Genomic DNA, 20,570 nt, shown 5'->3' on the forward strand with positions numbered 1-20,570 from the left:
GACTGACGAAGAGAGTGTATGTGAGTGAGGTGGAGAGGGAAAGAGGGAGCGGGAGGCCGAGGATGAGATGGAGGGATGGGGTGGAGAGGTATATGAGAGAGGGGTGTGTGAGTTGGGAGAAGGGGAGTGAAATGGCAGGGGACAGGGCGACTTGGAGGCGATTTGTTTGTGGCCACCCCAAACGGGATTGAGGCGTCTGGCAATATATATATATATATATATATATATATATATATATATATGTATATATATGTCTGAACGTTTTGTCACTGTGACTCCCGTTGGCGCATATAAATGCGTCGCAATTGCAAGGTCCGTCATTTGCACATTTTTCAAATTTTGCGCATGATTTTTGGTACGTATACATGGGACACCTTCCTCTACCCAATGCCAGGTGGGGACAATGCCTTACCCCGCGTGACCTTCTGCATGCCATTGTCTCAGCAACTCACCTGTTACCAGTGACCTGGCCAGTAAAGACATGTTGTGCCACAGTACGAAATTCAAGGCCAGAGTGATTCCCCAATCGATGACAATGTGGAGGACAAAGTTTATGTAGTGTTAGGGGAAGAAACAGTCAGAAATGATGATCAGGTTATGTTGCCAAAAAAGGTGCAGTATGTTGATGTGTTTGGTGAGTGAAACAATGCTTATATCGCCTATAGTACTGTGTGAAAACCAATATACTCCTGTACTGCATATAAATTTGTACCAAATAAATAACTATTATGAGTGGTTTGCAATAGTTACCCCTCTCATGGAACACGTTTTTTCTGGAGCCAGATCCCATAGAAAACACAGCCAGGTAAAGGTATTGTTACCTGTATCAGTATTTTAAACCTCAGCTGAGCGATTTCTCTATGAATTTTCAATGTTTCTCATAAAAGCCGGAGGTTTTAGCAAAAAAAAAAAAACAAAAAAAAAAAAAAAAAAATCGAAAATCTGCCGGGATTGGGGGAGGTTAAAAATCTGCCAGGATGGGTCAGGTTAATAATAATAATAATGACGAAAATGAAGCTTCGCCATTTATGTGGCGAAGTTTAATAATCTCTCTGTCTATCAATTGCCAGATGCCTTAATCCTGTAAGGGGTGGCCAGAAACAAATCCCCTCCATGTTGCCCTGTCCCCTGCCATTTCACAGTCCTGCTCCAAGCTCACACCCCCCTCTCTCATATATCCCTCCATCCCACCCCTCCATCTAATCCTTGGTCTCCCCCTCCCTCTCCCCTTCTCCACCTCACTCACATACACTCTCGTCCATTTCTCGCTCTCCACTTGCACTTATTGTGTAGGTACAATAAGGAAACTAATTATTGTATATAATGTATGGAAATTTGTCATCATAAGCAACTCCGGTACTCTTAAATGTAGTTCAAGGTCATTCATATTAAGAACTTAGATTAACCTAAGATAGTTCCATGTACAGTATCAAAAGATCTGAAGAGAAAGGTGTGGAAGAGCACATGGGTACATTTTGCATTTGTCTCAATAACTTGCTAACTCTACGATTAACTAACCATATTCCTTTCTGATCATAATACAACCACAGCTATATTTCTGTAAAGTTACATCTTTACAGTTTTTGTGGTTTTCTGTAAAACGTGTTACTAAAAAGAAAAAAAAAACTGAGCAGATGTTAATTTGGTACTTTCCTCTAGGTTAAATGGCAAACTAATCAGCCAAAATTATTCAGCACTGACTTTTAAAAGTAGGATTTTCAGCCAAATAGCTGTATTTCATTTAGTTTATTAGATGTTTCGTTTTCAGATATGCAGTTTTTAGAACAAAAAATGTGTATATCACCTTCAGACATAGGTCAAGTTCATTTATATTTGGTACAAGGAAACGGCCATGCCACGTTGAGTACACCGCTTCCCGTCCGATCAGCGAAGTTAAGCAACATTGGGTCTGGTTAGTACTTGGATGGGTGACCGCCTGGGAATACCAGATGCTGTTGGCATAACGTTCTCCCTACGTGTCAAGTGGGGTTGGTGGAGTATTAGTGCCCCTCCCTGTAAAACAATTAACTCTAAGCCCTTGACCACCCCGTTTGGGATACGTGGCGTCTGGCAATGAAACTTCGGTAACCCTAGAGTACCTTCATGTGTAATACCAACATCAAAGAAAAAACGTGCAAAGAAATAGTAGTAGTAGTAGTACTACTATTACTACTACTGCTACTACTAATAATAATGAAGAAAACAAGAATCTTTGGCTTTTGTATGGTGAAGCTTAATAATAATAATGATGATGAAAACAAGAAGCTTCTCCATTTCTATGGCGAAGCTTAATAATACTGACGAAAACAAGAAACTTAGCCATTTATATGGTGAAGCTTAATAATAGTAATAATGCCTCATCATTTATATGATGAAGCTTAATAATATTATTAATAATTATAATAATAATGGTACCTACTTACCCCTTTCCTTATTGTGTAGGTACAGTAAGGAAGCTTTGCTAAAACTAATTATGGTGTATGAAAATTTGTCATCACAAACAACTCTGTGACCTACAAGTTGTTCAAGGCCATTCATATTTGGAATATGCACTTATATTAATCCAAGATAGCACCTTGTTGATCATCAAGATCTAAAGACAAAGGTGTTGAAGAACACATAAATTTTGCATTTGTCTCAGTAACTGACTATGACTGTAACCATATTCCTTTCAGATAATATAAGGGACCGCGGCTATATTTCTGTAAAGTTACAGGTTTACATCTTTTGTGGTTTTCTGTAAAACGTGTTACAAAGAAAACACTGAGCAGATTTCATTCATTCATTCATTCATTGCCAGACGCCATGTATCCCAAACGGGGTGGCCAAGACTTAGAGTTAATTGTTTTACAGGGAGGGGCACTAATCCTCCACCAACCCCACTTGACACGTAGGGAGAACGTTATGCCAACAGCATCTGGTGTTCCCAGGCGGTCACCCATCCAAGTACTAACCAGATTTGAATCCGGAAATTTCCACTAAGCAAAATGGCAAAAAATTCCCAGCAAACTTTTTTAACAGAGGATTTTCAACAACAAGATGTATCTTAGCTAGTTTCTGAGATATTTCAATTTCAAATATATAATTTTGGCAACAAAAATGAGTATTTGACTTTGATAAATAGGCCAGAGTCATTTATATCTGGCACAAGTGCTTGGGTTGCCGTGCGATACCTTCCTCTATAATATCATCAAGATATAAGAAAACAGGACAAAGAAAAATAATAACACCAAAAGCAATAATCTTTGCAATATATATGGTGATGCATAATAAAATAATAATAATAATAATAATAATAATAATCTATCTATCTATTGCCAGACGCCTTAATCCCGTAAGGGGTGGCCACAAACAAATCGCCTTCATGTCGCCCTGTCCCCCGCCATTTCACTGTCCTGCTCCCAGCTCACACACCCCCTCTCTCATATACCTCTCCACTCCATCCCTCCATCTCATCTTTGGCCTCCCCTTCCCTCTCCCCCCCTCCACCTCATTCATACACTCTCTTCGTCAGTCTCTCACTCTCCATCCTCTCCACATGGCCAAACCACCTCAGTGTGTTTCTCCTAATGCTCTCTATCACATCCACATCCACACCACAACGATCCTTCACTTCCTCATTTGTCAGACTGTCTCTCCATGTGACTCCACACGTTCTTCTCAAATAACTCATTTCCACAGCTCTCACTCTTGACTTCTGTCCCTCCAACAAGGTCCAAGCTTCACTTCCACACGTTGGAGTTGGTATCACAATACTGTCATGTAGTAACTTTTTCACTTCCATGCTCACTTCCCTGTTTCTTATCACTGCTTTCAAGGAACAAGGAACTTTTCTTCTTTGCTGTACCCTTTCAAGCGCTTCACCCTCTAAACTTCCATCATTACTCATCACACTACCCAAGTACTTAAACGAACTCACATTTTCTATTTCCTCCTCATCCAGCCTCACTGTACATTCCCTGCCTTCAACCCTCTCGAAGACCATAACTTTACTCTGCCCTTTAGATTCCATATCTTACACACTCTCCCAAACTCAACCACCAGGCCTTGCAGCTCCTGTTCGGGTTCACTTAACAACACAGTATCATCTGCAAACAACAGTACAAGGAGTAACCAAACACTGCCCTCTCTTATTAGGGTAGCTCCAACATCCACTGCCCTACCTTGTATCTCTTTTATAACCCCATCCATATACAAATCGAACAATCATGGAGAAATGACACATCCCTGTATCAATAATACTAATACTAATAATAAAGAGGAGGAGGGAATGACAGGAAAAAGTATCCCACACAACGAGGGTAGAAGGTTGCAAGCGGGTGAAAAAAAAAAAAAAATAAAAAAGCAGGATATACGAGAGAGGTGGAGGAAAGATTGAGTAAATAATTTATGATATGAGGCAGATGGGGGAGGTGGAAGGTGTGTGCAAGATATTCACAGAAGAAATCTTTGCAGCAGATGAGGTGATGTGTGGGGCAAAGTGAAAACGTAAGGGGGTGCGAGGAACAACATGGTGGAATGAAGAGGTGAGTAGAGGCGTAAAAGAAAAAAGCACACTGTATAGTAAGTGGATGGGAAGCACAGGCATGGGGGAAGTTGAGAGACAGAAGAGAGAGTTATTTGTAGAGAGGAAGAGAGAGTTGAAAGGATTAATAAGACAAGAGTAAGAGGTGAGTGGATGAGGAATTTGGAAAGACTAAGCAAAAACTGGAGGAAAAATAAGAAAATGTTCTGGAAGGAGGTAAAGAGAAATTGACAGGGTGATGAAGAAGTTAGTTGAGGAGTAAAAGATACAAATGGTACAGTGTTAGCAGAGAAGGGAGAAAACGTTAGCAGATGGAGAGAACACTTCTTGGAACTGTCAAATATAGCATTAAGAAGCAGGATTTGGTAGTTAGATACTCTGGAAGTTTCTCAATGTTTCTGGTATTTTACTGTTGTGTGTCAGAGTTGTCACTAAGCCTGCTATTGAGAGCGTAGTTATTTCGTAAGTTGTACATTGATTTTATGCTCTTTTTCTCAATAATGTGTTATTTACATGATTGTTTGTTAAATTATGTAATTTAATTTAACTCTGCGTTAGTACCCTGGGGTGTTTGAACACCCCCCAAAAGAATTGTATGCTCACAATTTTGAATTGGAAACACTTACATTACTCTATTCTCCAGTACCTTCCTGAATACGTGAGAGGATGGACTACTGAGAGTTTCACACTCCTGCCCCTGGTCGTGTGAAGAATAGACGCATTTTTGTACTTTGGGGTGTGTAGTCACCCCACGGTACTTACCAACATTGACATATTTCTCTAGCTATGATTTTAGTAAAGAATCCGAAAAAGAAACATATTTAGGAGTTTGTATATTGTCTATGGCGATTTTGAGGGAATAAAAACCATATCATATATAATACTGTATACCTCTATCTATTAAATGAGTGTGAGAACCAAATTTCGATTTTGTTTATGTTCGACCAATATTTTTACACATATATTCTTAAGTATCAGCTACAATGAAATTAACCTGTTCATGAGTCACTGGAGGAGTATATTCAAGTAGCTATATAAATATATATGAAAAATTTGCAGCAATACATGAATTTTGGGGGGTGGGGTGTTCAAACACCCCAGGGTACTGACGGTGTTCTAACACACCTGGGGACTAACACAGGGTTAAGTATGTATGCTAAATAATTTAGTGTTATGCAGTGTAAGAAAACTCCGGCATGTTTTGAATGTCTCCGAGTTGGTAACTGTTGTAACCATTGCCCCCTATGGGAATGCACGAAAAATGTGGGTGTAGAACACTCTACAATATAGGAAACTTATATAAGGATGGGGAAGAGACTAGAGCACTTTCAGTCAGTTTTTCAGTTCAGTTTGAGTGTAGTGCAGTGTCAGTGCAGTTTGTATATTTTTGGCACTTGTGATAAATAGTGAAGTGTTGTTGGCAAACAGAGAAGTGTTATTGCAGTTTGTATATCTTCAGTGCTACTGAAAAAAAGTAGTGTTATTGGCAAGCATTAACTGTAAGTGCAGTTAGTTTAGTTTGTGAAAATAGTGAAGTGTTGTTGGCAAGCATTAAGTGTCAGTGGAGTTGGTGAAATCTGTGTTATTTTCAGTGCATGTGAAAACAGTGAAATGAAGTTGGAAAGCATTAAACATAATTATTTGGAAAATAGAGACAGTAAACTTAAGAAGCCAGTGTTGTCACCGCACCCGAGCTGATCTTGTGTGCTGCACACCAAAAGGCTGACCATGGGAAGAACAACTCACTGGGCAATGTCCCCCCTATACTGAACTACTGCTGTTGCAGCCCGTGGCAGTGTGGGACGGGGACGTAACACTGGTGTCAGGAGTGTGGAGTAAGTGCTGCAGCAAGTCGTCTTCGACATGGAGCATGGGGGAGTGCAGACATGATCCCGAGCAGGGCAGGAGGACGAGGTGTCATTGGGTGCAATCATGAAGCTATTGCAAGCACAAAGTGTCCAACTACAAGCAAAGAATGAAGGACTACAGCCACAAAGTGTCCAGTTACAAGCACAAAGTGTCCAACTACAAGCACAGAATGAAGGACAGAAAGAACTCAAAGGACAATTGGAATCACAGAGTGAACAACTAGAGGCAAAAAATCAAGAACAAAAAGAATTATATGAACAACTTCAAGAGGCATTACAGGAGCAATATAGAGGGAAATTCAACTGAGGATGCAAGGACAGTTAGATGCTTTCATGGGGGAAATGAGGGAAGAACAGCAACAGGTTAACCCGTCACGTCCCGAGCACTTTCGCACCTCCGACACCCCCCAGTCCTGAGCATTTTTGGAAAAAATTTTATTTGGCTAAAACTTCCACTTCTGGTGAGAAACATCGAAAATTCATAGAGAAATCGCTCACCTGAGGTTTAATATACTCGATACAGGTAGGAGTACCTCCTTACCTTACAGGGTTTTCTATCAGGCTGGCTGCAAAGAAAACGAGTTCTATGGGAGGATAACTATTCCACACCACTCCTAAACGTATTTATTTATTTATTTGGTACGTATTTATATGTAGTACGAGAGTATATTGGTTTTCAAACAGTAATATAGGCATTTTAAGCATTGTTTCACTCACTAACCCATCACTTTTCCTGACCTTCTTTTGCCACATTACCTGATCATCATTTCTGACTGTTTCTTCCTCTAATGCTATGTAAACTTTGTCCTCCACATTGTCATCGATTGGGGAATCACTCTGGCCCTGAATGTCTTTATTGGCCAGGTCACTGGTAACAGGTGAATTGTCGAGACCATGGGGGGGGAGGTTATGCGGTGTAAGGCATTGTCCCTGCTTGGCATCTTGTAGAGGAATAGAGGAAGGTGTCCCGTGTATACGTACGAAAAATCACGCACGCAAATTGAAAATTGTGCAAATTAGGGACCTTGCAATTGCACGACATACCAGTACGTCGACGGGACTGGCAAATGCAAAATGTTGCAACATACCCATACGTCGACGGGACCTGTCGGGTTAAGGAGGAAGTAGATGCCAAGCTAGAGCAGCAGATGTATAAGGTAAGCAATAATGTCATGGAGTGAGAACAGCATGCAGATGACCATTTGAAGCATGTAGATGATCAGTTCAAGCATGTAGACAGCCATTTGAAAATACAGTAATTTGTAAGAGAATTTAGGCTGTAGAGACATATTGCACTGCTGAGCCTCAGGTTAGAGCATATAAGAAAAATAGACAGTGTATGTGGATCTTGACGACTCCCAAGCATCTAAAAGCACCATTACAAGGTTGAATAATCAGAATGCAGAAATTATATGTCCTGGACTTAATTATGATGCCCCAGTTTTAGGCTAAACCAGTGAAGTGCATGGCTATAATGGAGGTCCAAAAATGAAACCTCAGGAATATGATGGTAGAGTATCTCGGTGAGCTTACCGTGCACAGCCTGCATTACTTGCTGATCAAAATGGTTGGGATGATAGGCAGAGGGCAGTGCCAGATGTCGGTAGAGGAAAGGAACAATTATCAATGGCCAGTCCTTAGCAGAAGTACTGGAGCACAGGTATGGAACCATGTACCAGACTAAGGTTTATAGAGCAAGATTCCTTAGCCGTGTACAGGCTCCAGAGGAAACTGTACAGCAGCTTGCTCATGACCTGGAGAGTATGGCATACATGGTGTACCCTGGAGCAGCACCTAACCTGCTGGCTATTCTTCCGATGTTCTTGATGGTGCAAAGCTGAAAGTGCAAGCGAAGCAGGCACAACCCAGAAGCATGCAAGAAGCACTTGCCAGGGCCCTAGAATATGAGTCCTATGTCAGGTCCAGTATGTCCACTTTTCAGGCAGGTTCTTAGTGCAGGATTCAAGGCAAGAAAGGGGAAGGTATGTGAAGGGGAAAAATTTGAAGGAAGTTGCTGGTACTGTGAAAAGCCAGGACATAAAAAAAAAAGAGGACTGCTACAAGTGGAGGAGGGACCAGGAGAAGACGAGGAGGTTGCTGGTTCCGCAGGAAGCTGGAACACAAGAAGAAGGATTGTTACAAATGGAAGAAGGAGCAAGAGCAAAGCAGTGCAAGGAAATCTTCAATTGTAACAAAAGCATGTTGGACATGTAGTGAAGTGGGACACTTCAGTTCTGAGTGTCCAAAGAAGAAAAAGGATAAGAAGAAGGCTGCAGAACACCAGAAAGAAGCAGAAAACTAGTAGAGGCTGGTGTTACAGGACAACCTACAACTGGCTTCTCCTAAGTAGCGTCACCACCAAGAAATGCAAGAGGACTGCAATTGATAGTGTGCAAATAGACAAAAGAATAGATGGAAAGAAATGTTCCCTGGTGCCTGATTTGGCCTCAAAGCAGACTTTGTGAGGCCTGATGTGTTACATCATCAGTATCTGCCTGAGTCATCAGAACAACTGTGTTGCGTAACTGGGCACCGCACAAAACTGAGGGGACCCTTGGATGTCCGGACTGAAGTGGCAGGACAAGAGGCCATGCTTCCAGTCTATGTAGCCAAGATGGAGGATCCTTCCCTTTTTGGTCTGGATTAGCTGATGTCCATGGGATGTGAGCTGGACTTCTACTCCATGGGGCTGAAGGTCCGAAGAAAGTTGGTTCCTGTCACGGCTGTGAGACGTACCAGTTCTGGTGGTGAGGTGAGGGCACTCCACACTACAGATATACCCCCCAAATCAGAACTATTGCTCCAGTGCAAGATGAGTGGTTCTTTTAACAACTGTATAAGGGTAATGGAGCCTGATGTATGGTGCAAGACAAAGGCCGGAGTGATGGTGGGGAGAACTTTGGTGGAAACAGGTGTAGGTGTAGTGCTGGTTATGGTGGCCAATTTCTCCAGTGAGCCACAGAAGATTAATGAGGGAGAAATTGTGGGACTGTGCCAGGTGGTGGACTCTGAGTGTCATCAGAAGAAGGCCTGTAAAAGGAGCGTAGTCAAGGAAGACGGGTACCTGCCAGACCACTTACAAGACCCATTTTCAAGGAGTTGCTAATCTGGATCACTGGCAAGTGCTAAAGTTGAGGCAGCTATTGACGAAGTTTGCTGATGTCTTCTCCACTGGAGACCCAGACCTGGAGAGCACTGATTTAGTGGAGCATTGTACAGACACCGGGGATCACAACCCAATTAGACAGTTAGCGTGGAGAATGGTGCCAGCCTAATGGCAAGAAATGTAGAAGGTGATGGAGAATCTCTAAAGTCAAGGAGTGATAGAAAAGTCCGGCAGTTCTTGGGCATAGCAGTGATTCTGGTAAGAAAGAATGATGGCTCAGTGAGGTGCTGTGTGGATTATCGAGCCATAAATGAAGTGACAGCGAAGGATGTATACCCCTTGCCAAGAACTAATGACATCCTGGATGCTTTGTCAGGTGCCATGCGGTTCTCTACCGTAAACATGAAGGCAGGATATCATCAGGTCAAGGTTGTTGAGAAGGACAAGGAAAAGCAGTCTTTTCATATGGGCGGGGTTAATGGCAGTTTAGAGGTTTCTTGCATATGCTTATCCTTTTGATGTATTTCTTTTTAATTCTTTGTACTCTTTGTTTATCAAAGCATATGATAAGTCACTCCCTCTGTGGTGTAGAGTTTCAGCTGTGTGTCGGGCAATCTCAGCTGTGATTAGCACCCAGGTAATTATCTCTCCCTTGACCCTGCAACCCTTCCACCGTACGTGTCAAATTTTTACAGCCTGTTCTAGGCTTTTCCTGTTAGTTTGTCATATTTTGGTGTATTTTTTATGTTGAAGTCTATTGGAATACTTTTCCCAGTATTGTCTTGCTAGTTCAAGACAATTTTATTTATTTCCATCCTCTGAATTGCCCCGCAATGGGATGTGTGGGAGTGGGAAATATTTTGCCGTTACTGTGGCTCACCTCAGGGCTAATCCTCCCATGAGCCGACAATTTGTCTTATGCATTATCCATCTTTTTTTTTTTTTCGTTTCTACACTTCCCACTTCGTTATTTGACATACGTATAGTGTGTGTGTGGGTGTGTGGATATATATATATATATATATATATATATATATATATATATATATATATATATATATGCTTTCCTTTGCAATATCATTGCATTTGCTATATTTTAAATATGCCATGCGGCCATGGTATATGGTCTGTGTCAACATTGCCGGCTATTTTTAGCCTGACCCTGGTGTCCCAGTATCTCGCCAAAATGGCTTGTACCCAAAACTGCTGTTGTTTTCATGTCCTTTACAGTGAATGAAGAACACTAACAATTATTTTGCATGCTGTTGTTTGAAAAAAACAAAAATGAGCTGGAAAATTCTGAAGCGTGGGGTAGAGGGGTAGTGGGGAGGGGGGAGAGGAGGAAGAGAGGGGGGGTTATTGAAGTGGGTCAGGAAGGTCATGGGAGGGGAGATATGAGGGGGGGAGGGGTGGGAGTGCATAGAAAACTGGAGCCACCCCGCCTGGAAGAGTAACTTTTTTCAACTTTGATGGACTATAGCTCATGAAGCAATTGGTTTAAAATGCTCTGGTTTGCGGCATGAGGTGTGTAAATTCAAGCTCTAAGCCTTAGGCATGAAACTTTTTATTTCCATAAGAGTTGAAAAATCGGCTCCTTATACTGTACAGGTTTTCAGGGAAGTTCGGTCAATCGAATTGTGTATCCTAAGGATTCAGTTTTCATGAAAGGTGATGAAGTGCAAGTATGATGCCAAGGCAAGTGAGGTGAGTTTCGAGGATGGTGACAGTTTTTGATTATACAATCCTCAGCGGAAGAAGGGACAGTCACCGAAGCTGCAGAGCTTGTGAGACCGGTCTTACACTGTGTTGGACCGCCTATCAGATGTTACTGTATGTACGGGATTCGGGGAGGCAGGAAGTCTCGCCCAAAAGTGGTACATGTGAAGTGTGTGTGGCAGTACCATGGGCCAGGACAGTACAGCTGGGACGTCTCCAAGGAATTGTGCTCTCTCGCAGCCGAGGATGTTGAGGAGGACCAAGAAACTGAAGTACAAGAGGATGGTGACAGTTTCCCGAGAGAAGACGTGCATCAGGAAGAGGACCAAGACATTCCAGGAGGAGTGGACTGCGTGGAAGAGCAGGGACGTCATCGGAAGCAGCATAGGAGACCTGATAAGCTGAAGGATTACTTTGTGTATAATTAAATGTTTAACATGGATAAGGACTATATTTGTATATATTGCGTAGTTTTGTTGGGAAGACAAAAGGACTAGGGAGGGGGTAGTGTTGAGAAGTGGGATTTGCTAGTTAGGTAGTCTGGAAGGTTCTCAATGCTTCTGCTATATTAATGTTGCAAGTCAGAGTTGCCAGTTAGCCTGCTATTGTGAACTTAGTTATTTCATAAGTTGTACATTAATTTTTATGCTCTTTTTCTCAATTATTTTTTACTTATGTGATTGCCTGGTAAATTATATAATTTAAGTTTGCATGCTAAACAGTTTAGAGTGTCATGCAGTGTAAGAAAACTCTGTCATGTTTGGATGTCTCCGAGTTGGTAACTGTTGTAACCGTTGCCCCCTTCAGGAATGCACGAGAAATGTGGAGGTGTAGAGCACTCTAGAACTTACAAATCTTATATAAGGATGGATAAGAGACTGGAGCAGTTTCCTTTTCCAAAATTCAAAAAAATCATGGCGTTTCAACACTCAGCCTCGGAGTCCCCAGGGAGGGGGGACCATAAATGCCCGCACCTTCCGCCCCTCTCCCGGTGATGACTTGAGCTGCCTGGAACCACTGTCTGACTCACTTCTTCTTCATTTCTGCAACATTTGCAGCCTTTCCTCTAAATTTCGCTCTGTTGAGCACCACCTCTCCTCCTCTAAACTTCACCTTCTCTTTATAACTGAGACTTAGCTGCCTGAGGCAACTGACAGCAAACCCTTTTCTGTATCCTCCTACTTTCTCTGTACTCATTTCAAAGCCAAAGTGGCTGCTGTGTATATATACGCAATGACTTATCTTGCTCCCGTGTTCCTGAACTCAGTTCCTCTAAATTCTCTACACTCTGGCTTCGGCTTTCCTGTCATTCTCTGACTAAATATATCTGCTGTTTACTTATCCCCTAATTCAACTGACTATCAAAAGTTCTTCGACTATCTTACTTCTACAATGGAACATATTCTATCCATTTCTCCTTTCTCTGAAATCTCCATTTTAGGAGATTTCAATGTTCACCACCACCTTTGGCTCTCCTATCCTTTCACTGATCCACCTGGTGAACAAGCCTACATCTTTTCTATCCTTAATGACCTAGAGCAGCTTGTACAGCACCCTACCCGTATCCCAGACCGCCTTGGAGAGAGCTCCAACATACTTGACCTCTTCCTTACAACTAATCCTTCTGCTTACACTGTTAATATTTTCTCTCCGTTGGGCTCCTCTGATCACAAACTTACCACCTTAACCTGTCCTATCATCCCGGTATGGCCTATGGACCCTCGAGGGAAACGTCGTCTGTGGCATTTTGGAGCTGCAGATTGGGAGGCCCTCAGGCAGTACTTCATTGATTTTCCATGGAATGATTATTGCTTCCATGGCCAGGAGCCATCTGAGTGTGCCTTGCGCATTACAGAGGTTATTCTCTTGGGCATGGAAGCATACATTCCTTTCTCGTATCCTTTGTCTAACACAAGAAAGCCTTGGTTTAATTATGCTTATTCTAATGCTGTCCACAACAAGGAAAGGGCACACGAAAGGTACCGAGGCCAATCCACCCCTGAATCACATCATCTCTATGTTTCTGCCCGGAATCGTGCTAAGTCTGTTCTTCGCTCTGCTAAAAATAATTTCATCCATACTAAATGCTCTCAACTCTCCAACTCGAATTCTTCCCGCTCCTTCTGGCACCTTGCCAAAAATCTTTCTAACAACTTTACCTCATTATCCTTCCCTCCTCTATTCTACTCTGATGGTTCTGTAACTATTTCTTCTACTGATAAAGCAGATCTCTTTGCACAGACTTTCTCCTCCAGTTCCTCCTTAGACGATTCTGGTGCTGTTCCTCCATCACTTCCCCCCTCTGACTTCCTCATACCTGACATTACAATTTCTTCGGCTGGTGTATTTTCTGGCATCACTGGCCTCAATACTAACAAGGCATATGGGCCTGATGGAGTCCCTCCTGTTGTTCTCAAGAACAGTGCTTCTATGCTTACACCCTGCCTAGGCAAACTCTTTCACCTTTATCTGTCAACTTGTACCTTTCCTTCTTGCTGGAAGTTTGCTCTCATTCAGCCAGTCCCAAAGAAGGGTGATCATTCCCAACCCTCCAACTATCATCCAATTACTTTAACCTCCTGTATTTTAAAAGTTTTTGAGTCAAATTTCAATAGAAAAATTTAAGGCATCTTTCCTATCACAATCTTCTTTCTGATTGTCAGTACGGGTTCCATCACAGATGCTGCACGGGCGATCTTCTCACCTACCTTTCAGACTCCTGGTCATCCTCCTTTCGGGACTTTGGCGAAAGCTTTGCCCTTGCACTTGACATCTTAAAGGCTTTCGATCGAGAGTGGCATAAATCTTTAATTTCCAAACTGCCCTCTTACGATTTCTATCATTCTATCTGTGCCTTCATCGCTAGCTTCTTTTCTGGTCGTTCTATAGTCGCTGTTGTAGACGGCCATCATTCTTCTCCTAGATCTATCAACAGTGGTGTTCCTCAGGGCTCTGTCCTATCACCAACTCTCTTCCTTTTATTCATCAATGACCTTCTAAGCTGTACATCTAACCCTATCCACTCATACACTGATGACTCCACCCTTCACCTTTCCATTCGGTTCCTGCAGCGCCCATCTCAACAGTTACTTCAACAAACAAGGGATGAGGCAATGGCACACCTAATGTCTGACTTGGCTCGTATCTCTGACTGGGATAAAAATAAACTAGTTGTTTTTAATGCATCTAAGACTCAGTTCTTACACCTATCAACCCGACAAAATCTTCCACAGGTATACCCACTAATGTTTAATAATATTCAGCTTAATCCTGCATCATCCTTGAACATGCTTGCGGTTTCATTTACTCGGGACTTATCTTGGAAAGATCATATTACATCTCTTGTAAAATCTGCTCCCAAGAGATTAGGTCTGCTAAGCCGACTCTGTTCTTTCTTTACCCCTGCACAATTGTTGACTCTATACAAGGGTTTTATCCGCCCCTGTGTGGAGTACAACTCTCGTGTGTGGGGAGGCTCCCCACATACAGCTCTTCTCAATAGAGTGGAGTCAAAGGCTTTTCGTCCCATTAACTCTCCTCCTCTTACTGATTCCCTTGAACCAGTGTCTCTACGCCGCACTGTTGCATCTTTATATCTTTTCTATCGCTACTTTAATGGTCACTGCTCCTCTGAACTGTCTGCATGCATTCCTCCACGTCTACGACGGGCGCGTAGCACCCGTCTAGCAACAAACTCTCCTCCCTTTTCTGTCCAACTCTCTAATGCAAGAGTTAACCGTTACTTCCAGTCCTTCAGTTATGCAACAGGTCAACTCTGGAACTGTCTCCCTCTGTCTGTATTTCCTGCTGCCTATGATCTCCAGTCTTTCAAACGCAGTGTGTCCAGGCATCTCGAAATGATCGGATCTTGAATTTAGCTATCTGTTGTATTTTGTTTTTCTCTTGAAGGGAACTGTTATTGCGGGCTCATGGCCTTTGGTTCCTTCTTCCTCGCATAAAAAAAAGGCAGTTTTTCAGTTCAGTTTGAATGTACTGTAGTGCAGTGTCAGTGCAGTTTGTATATTTTTGGCACTTGTGAAAAATAGTGAAGTGTTGTTGGGAAACAGTGAAGTGTTATTGCCGTTTGTATATCTTCGGTGCTTCTGAAAATAGTGAAGTGTTGTTGGCAAGCATTAAGTGTAAGTGCAGTCAGTGAAGTTTGTGAAAATAGTGAAGTGTTGTTGGCAAGCATTAAGTGTAAGTACAGTGAGCGAAATCTGTGTATCTTCACTGCTTGTGAAACTAGTAAAGTTAGAAAGCATTAAGAGAAATTATTTGGAATTGAAAGACAGCAAACTTAAGAACCCAGTGTTTTCACCACACCTGAGCTGATCTTGTGCGCTGCACACCAAAAGGCTGACCAAAGGAAGAACAATTCACTGGCAGCGTCCTTCCTATACCATACTGAACTACTGCTGTTGGAGCCTGTGGCAGTGTGGGACGGGGACATAACAATAGAGAATGAAAGTAATGCAAGCACAAGTGGCTGGGGAATGGCTGGTAGAAGGAGGGAAGTGAGGTGGGAGGAAGAGATCAGTAGGACAGAAATAGTGAAAGCAGAAAGGAAAGTCAAAATGGGGAAAGCCCCAGGTTTTGATGGAGTGTGTGGTGAAATGCTCAAGCATGGGAGATAATAGAATAGATATGGAAGTCGTGCAGATTGGCCTGAGAGGAAGGAACATTCCCATAGGACTGGAAGTCAGATTTAATTATTTCCCTGTACGAAAGAAGGGGGGGGGGGAAAGGAGTATGCTAATCACAGGAGCATTTGTCTTCTTAGTGTTATAAGAAAAATATATGGTTATGAGCTAGGGCGAAATCATTGCGAGTGTCTCAGCATGTGATGGCATTTTCTCACTTATAAGGGTCCTAACCCGACCCAGCCTTACCTCGTCCGGCCCGACCGTACATGCTATTGAGAAGCCTATATCCCAGCAACCGCAGAGCCGATCGCTGCGTGGTTTGCACAATATAAACATTTTATGTGATTTGTTTTCGGCAGGTTTCATCACACCCAGGCGGTGCACGTGGCATATGACACATGCCAAGCGCAGCATGTCGAAAACCTTCAAGAGAGGGCCACGGGTCAGATAGTTTGTCGTAAAGGCACAAGACTTGGTACGGTAGGTAGATAGCCATCAATATACCCTAGGCATCCTCGAGGTGTAAGGCGGCATTTCATTGCTTTCGGATTTAAATGGCCTCTCTCGTACCTCACAGACATATGCGTTTTACTGGTAGAATACTTACTGACAGAGTTAAGGAAAAACAAAGGATTTAGTTGGAGAAGAACAGGGAGGTTTTAAGAGAGGGAAGAGGTTGTGTAGATCACATATTCATTCTTAGGTTTTTAGTGGAAAGTTTTCTGGAGAAGGGAAAGAAGTATGCGGCCTTCATGAATCTGAAGAAAGCATGTGACAAAGTGGATAGGCAAGGAATGTGGAAAATATTAAGAATATATGTAGTAATGGGAAGTTGTTGAATGCCATGAAGAGTATGTATGAGGATGCTAAGTCTATCTATCTATCTATCTATCTATATACCTAGGCTGCTTCCCCCAAGGAAAGGGAGGTAGCCGAGACAGGACGACTCACTCTCCATTTACTCATCCATTCAAACACATTCATTCGCATCTTAGCTCCAAAGGCGAGAACGGACAGATCCTCACCGCATCACACCGCACAAGGGTCAACTGCGCAATGCAATCAGTAGATAAATAAATAAATAAAATAAAGGATAATCCATGATCACGCTGATACATTTGCCTGGAGGGGAAAGTGACTGCAAGACATCATTCAGTTTTTCTTTTCGCATTTCCCGCATTTTATTCAGCCTCCCAAGCACAAGGGCAATGATTCTTTTCATGGGATTTCTGCACATTTATATTTTTTGCCTGCTTTTTCAATACAATCCTTTATTTTTTGTTGTTTTTCTCTACTTTTGATTCTTCTTTTTCATTCACTCTTCTTTCCATTATTTTTTAATTGTTATCTTTACATTCATTCGTTCTTATATTTTAAGTTAATCAGTAGTTTTCTGACGACCTTACCGTTCATTCGTATTCCACAGCTCGAAAAAGTTAATTTCATTTATTCATTCATTTCCACGTTCATTTCTTCTTTCCTTTAGTACCTTCCCATGTTCATACTGCCATTATTCTTTCCAACATCATTCTTTGGTTTAACCTTCCACGCTCATCCCTTGATTTATCGCTCTGTGTTCATTCTCTCATTCATCTTCCCAGGTACATTTTTCATTTTATCTTCTCCCGCGTGCATTCATCATTCCAGTCTTATTCCTGCATTCACGTTCTCATGCATATACCCGTATTTATCTCACATTTAGGTCCCACTTCATTCATTTCAATACAGCACCGTCTTATATATCTTAATTTTTCCAATGCCAAATAGTTATTCAGCTAAGAAGAGATGTCCCTAACAGAAGAGATTCGATTATAGTCTCCATTAACTCATTTTCTAAACAGATCTCCTTTAAGTTGAGTAAATCCGTCAGGTGGTGATGTGATCCAAATGTAACCTAGATCGTCGCACTGAAGGCGTTAATTCATTTTCCCATGCCATACATTCCTACTCTCATATTTACTCTTTTATTATTGGCTTCATCACGCTTAGCTGCCTAGTTTAAACTTCCGACATTCATTCATTTTCCCACGCTGGCTATTTTTTTTTTTTTTTTTAATGCTTACTCGTCTTACTTTCCTTAACCCGCCCCGTCCCGACGACGTATGGGTACGTCACCACGATTTGCATTTGCCAGTCCCGGCGACGTACCAGTACGTCGTGCAATTGCAATGTGCATAATTTCGACAATTTTCAAATTTCGCACTTGATTTGCGGTACGTACCCTCGCCTGACCTTCCCCTACCTGCCACCAGGCGGGGACACTCGGGACCCCGCGCGACCCGCGCTAGCCCGCCGCTCGTCCACTCACCTGGTAGCCACGGTCCTGCTCAGACATGGCTAAGAGAGGTCTCTCAGAGAGCGAAATTCAAGTCGCCCTGGACACCTTTACCGGCGACAGTGATTCCCCACTGGATGACGAGGAGATGGACAAAGATTATGTGCAGCCAGATGAGGAAGAAACCACCAGCAGTGACGAGGAAGTTCCGTCACCAAGGAAACGGCAGTACGTGACTTACCGTGCTGCTAGAGAGGGGCAGGAGGCAAAGAAGGCACGTGGTATGTCATATCCCTATCCCCAGCGTGCCTTGGAAGCCGAATTCGAGGTCGAGGACGAGGACGAGGACGAGGACGGAGACGTGGGACGTGCTGCCACGTGGTATGGGCGGGAGGTGATTATGCATCGTGGCCCAGAGCGCACACCACGTCATCTAAGCAGGTGTGGGCCAAGCATTCTGTTTGGGGCGGTAGGAAGTGAAGTGGAGGGAGTGGGGAGTGAAATGGACATTCCTGGGATTAGGGAAAGTGAGAGTGAGGTGGGTGAGTCATTGCTCTCCCTACGCAGTGTGAGGCGGCAGAGTGGATCACGTGGGCCAGTGCGGGTGCGTTCCTTATCACGTGGGGTTGTGAGGGAGGGGGAAGGTGGGGAGGAACCACTCCAAAGCACGTCTTATGCTCCCCAATATCCCCTAACACGTGGTCGAGCAAGGTTGCGTGAGAGAGCACGTGGTGTGGTAATGGAGGGGGAAGGTGGGGAGGAACCACTCCCCAGCACGTCTTCTGCTCCCCAATATCAAACTATTTCATCCCCACAGCCCCCTAATGTTCCTCAAGGCCGTAAGGGTAAGGGAAAGGGAAAGGGTAAAGGCAGAGGGAAGAGGAGTGACAGTGGGGAAGCCCTCCGTACTCCTTCTCCCCAACCTCCCCAACCAGGGATCTCCTCCCCACCCAGACGAAGGCGGTGATGGGGACGAGGGATTTGTGTCGTGGGATTGGGAGGATGGGAGTGATTTTTCTCCCCTCATTCACCCCTTCACTGAGCAGGGGCGATCTGGCTGCATTGCACCAGGTATTCACTGTAATTCAAGCAGGTTGGATTTTTTCCACCTGTTTTTCAGTGAGGCCTTCGTTGATCAGATCGTGCTTCAAACAAACCTGTTTGCAAGCGGCCAGCGGCTAGAAAGTGAAAGATTGGGAAGAAGGAGTAGGCATTCAATGATTTATGATTACCCTGTCTCCATTCCAGAAATGTTCTTATTTTTTGCCCTTGTCCTTTTGATGGGTATAATAAGAAAAAATAGAATTCCTGCTTACTGGACTAGGGACCCTGTTATGTTTACCCCCATATTTGGTCAAGTGATGAGCCGTAATCGGTTTCAACAAATTCCTAAGTCGCCTCCATTTTTATGATGCTAATGACCCTGCAAATACAAACAACACGGACAAAATGAGGCGAATTAGGCTGGTCTTTGATCACCTCAGGCAAACCTTTCGATCCTCATTCTATCCCTATAGAGATCTCGTCATAGACGAGAGTCTCGTGTTGTGGAGAGGCAATATTTCATTCAGACAGTATATACCCAGCAAAAGGCACCGTTTTGGGTTCAAGATCTTTGTTATGTGTGACTGTAGGACTGGATACGTGCAAGACATAGTCTTGTACACCGGTGCACAGACAGACATAATAGAAGATCGAAGTATAGGACTTTCTGGAGCAGTGGTAAAGACGATGATACAAGACTACCTTCATCGTGGTCACGTTCTCTACCTCGACAACTGGTACACTAGCCCTCTTCTCGCTCGTTATCTTCACAGACATGAAACGGGAGTATGTGGAACTGTAAAGGTGAACCGGCGTCACATGGTCAAGGTAGGGCGGAAACTTGCAAGGAGTGAGGTTGTCTTCTTCAAAGCAAACAACATCCTTGCAACAATGTGGAACCACAACAGAGAAGTAAGCCTCTTGTCCACGGTTCACCGCCCCTTGATGCACCGTACTGATTCTGTTGATTACCATAGCGAGAGCAGGCGTCGTGTTTGGAAACCTGAATGTGTCATGGACTATAATATAAACATGCGCCTCGTGGACCAGTCAGACTCCATGATATCGACGGTAGAGTGTGCCAGGACCACGATGAAGTGGTATAAGAAACTGTTCTTTCACTTGCTAGATATCACTGCTCTGAATTGCCACCACCTTCACGCCATGACCACAGGAGTTCAGGAAACCTTTGAAGGGTTTGTGAGGGAGCTCACACGAGAAATCTTTGCAAAATATGCGGTTGAAAGGCCCCAACAGCGCCCCCGCACTGCCCCTATTACCCACACTCCCCAGAGAATATCCGCCCGCCATTTCCCCACTCCTATCCCGCCCCAGCCCAACAAACCTAGGCCCCAGCGCAGGTGTCACGTGTGCAGTAATTCCCAGGTGCGAC

General features: G+C 43.3%; 1 non-coding gene across 1 annotated transcript; it reads left to right on the forward strand.

The window, feature by feature from the left end:
• The first annotated feature begins 1,842 nt into the window (after positions 1-1,842).
• On the forward strand, positions 1,843-1,961 carry LOC145390535 (5S ribosomal RNA). The gene has a single exon (XR_013895681.1). It is a non-coding gene; the product is annotated as a 5S ribosomal RNA (ribosomal RNA).
• The last annotated feature ends 18,609 nt before the right edge of the window (positions 1,962-20,570 follow it).

This window comes from Coenobita brevimanus, chromosome 14 (genome assembly GCF_032717465.1).
Source record: "Coenobita brevimanus isolate Jiangsu-jjx chromosome 14, ASM3271746v2, whole genome shotgun sequence".
Lineage (NCBI taxonomy): Eukaryota > Metazoa > Arthropoda > Malacostraca > Decapoda > Coenobitidae > Coenobita > Coenobita brevimanus.